At 47.6% G+C, this 2,500-nt stretch overlaps 1 pseudogene; it reads left to right on the forward strand.

Annotated features, from left to right (window-relative positions):
- The window catches only part of LOC133394625 (large subunit ribosomal RNA), a 9,182-nt pseudogene that overhangs the window by 4,753 nt on the left and 1,929 nt on the right, over nucleotides 1-2,500 (forward strand).

The raw sequence follows: 2,500 nt of genomic DNA on the forward strand, positions 1-2,500 counted from the left end.
GACTTCAACGCTTGGTCAGCAAGTTGGAACAACCAACTTGGCGAGCGTGGAGAAACCCAGAAACGAAGAGGTGAGTTGGTCTTATCAACCTTTGCGCAGATTGACGCAATTTTATTGAACGACGGCAGCACCCCAACTTATGTTGGACCAGGGCGTACGTCAGTAGTTGATCTTACTTTTGCGAGCAGAACAGTTGCAAGATCATTTCAGTGGGAGGTGTTATCTAGCTATATGAACTCTGATCATCGTGCAATACGAATAGATCTTGAGACGCAAAGCGTGCGTAACTTGTCCCGACCCATAACGGGATGGAGCATCAAGTATTTTAGCAAAGATATATTTGAAGTTATGATGCAAGCCGCTTTTGAGACCGAGGTCACAACAAGCGAAGACTTAATGCGTATACTTGTCACGGCGTGTAATGCGACGATGACTAAGCGTAAGAGGTACACTCCTAACAAGAGTGCATTTTGGTGGACGTTAGAGATTGAGGCACTTCGCAAAGAGTGCAAACACCGCGATCGATTAGCGCAAAGAGCATTCAATACTGATCTCTATTCTTCTTTTAGGGACGAGTTCAAGGTGGCAAGGAATGCCCTCAAGCGATTGATCAAGCATACCCGACAGAGGAAGTGGAAAGAGTTCCTGGGAACAGCGAACAACGCATCATTTGGTATTGTATATCATACGTTCAAGAAAGTGGCCGAGGGTTCGATTGGACCCCGAACCATGACATTGGACGAGTTTAGGGAAGTGGTGAGCGAGCTTTTTCCTACTCACCCAAACACGGTGTGGCCTGAATATCGTATCGATCAGCCACGAGAGTTTGAAAGAATTACTAATGATGAGATTCTTGCGGTTGCCAGGAGACTACCTAACAAGAAGGCGCCGGGACCAGATGGTATCCCGAATGAGGCGCTGAAAGTTGGTATGTTGACTGCAACCGCTGCATTTTGCAGGGTTTACCAAGGCTGTTTAGAGAACGCGAAGTTCCCCGATGAGTGGAAAAGGCAGAGGTTGGTGTTAATACCGAAGCCGAACAAACCACCAGGGGAACCGGGTTCGGTTCGCCCCATTTGTCTACTAGACGGGGCAGGTAAAGGTTTAGAACGCATCATAGTGCAACGGTTAAATGCACACATTGAGGAGGTCAACGGACTGTCTGACGACCAATTTGGTTTCAGAAGTCGTCGATCAACAGTTGATGCGATTCAACGGGTAGTGGACATTGTTTCGGTAGCTAGAAGTAGAAACAGATACAGTGGACGGTATTGTGCAGTTGTTACATTAGATGTTACTAATGCTTTTAACAGTGCTTCATGGTTGGCGATTGCAAATGCTTTACAGAGAATTAACACTCCTAAATATCTTTATGATATCATTGGTGATTATTTTAGGAATCGTGTGCTGATGTATGATACCACAGATGGACCGGCAGAGATTGCAGTCACATCGGGTGTACCTCAAGGCTCGGTACTTGGCCCAACGTTATGGAACCTTATGTACGACGGAGTCCTACGAGTTGCAATGGTGGAAGGTGCAAGGATTATCGGCTATGCAGACGATATAGTGTTGTTGGTGGAAGGTAATTGTGTTGATGATATTGAAATTCTCGTTTCCAGCCAGATTCGCATCATCGACAGATGGATGACCGACAACGGATTAAAGATAGCCCCGACCAAGACCGAGTTCATTATGGTCAGTTCCCATCAGAGGATACAACATGGGGCTATCAGGGTAGGTGATCACGTAGTACATTCGTCGCGCAGCTTAAAGTATTTGGGGATGGTCTTAGATGACCGCCTCGATTACACTTCACACATCAGGTATGCGGTGGAGAGAGCGACGAAGCTATGGACCACCTTGGTAAGGATGATGCCTAATAAGGCAGGTCCGAGTAGTAATGCTAGGCGAGCAATTGCTCTTACTGTTGTGGCGAAGGTCCGGTATGCCTCGCCCATTTGGTGTCATACCCTTAGATTTGCTAACCGTAGACAATGGCTACGTCGGTTTTACCGGCCAGTAGTCCAGCGAGTTATCTCTTCTTTCAGGACAACTTCTCACGATGCAGTCTGCGTGCTTGCGGGAATGATCCCGCTGCATCTCCTCCTGGACGAGGACTCCAGGACTTTTCATCGGAGACGAGCAGAGAACATCGCCGGATCGGTTGCACGTAACATGGAGCGTGTCACAACTATGGAACGATGGCAACGAGAATGGGATGAGAGTGTTCACGGTCGGTGGACATACCGTCTCATACCCGACGTCAACAGATGGATAAGTAGAAGATTTGGTGGTGTAGATTTCTTTCTTTCTCAGTTTCTTTCCAGCCATGGCTTCTACGCCTACCAGCTTCATCGGATGCAGTTAACGGGTTCGCCGTTATGCGATGCGTGTGAGGAACCTGAGGACGCCGAACACACGATATTCCATTGTGTACGTCATCGTGAACTGATCATCAGACTTCAGCATCAAGTCGACGAGGAGTTAACGCCGGAGA

This window comes from Anopheles gambiae, assembly GCF_943734735.2.
Source record: "Anopheles gambiae chromosome X unlocalized genomic scaffold, idAnoGambNW_F1_1 X_unloc_25, whole genome shotgun sequence".
Lineage (NCBI taxonomy): Eukaryota > Metazoa > Arthropoda > Insecta > Diptera > Culicidae > Anopheles > Anopheles gambiae.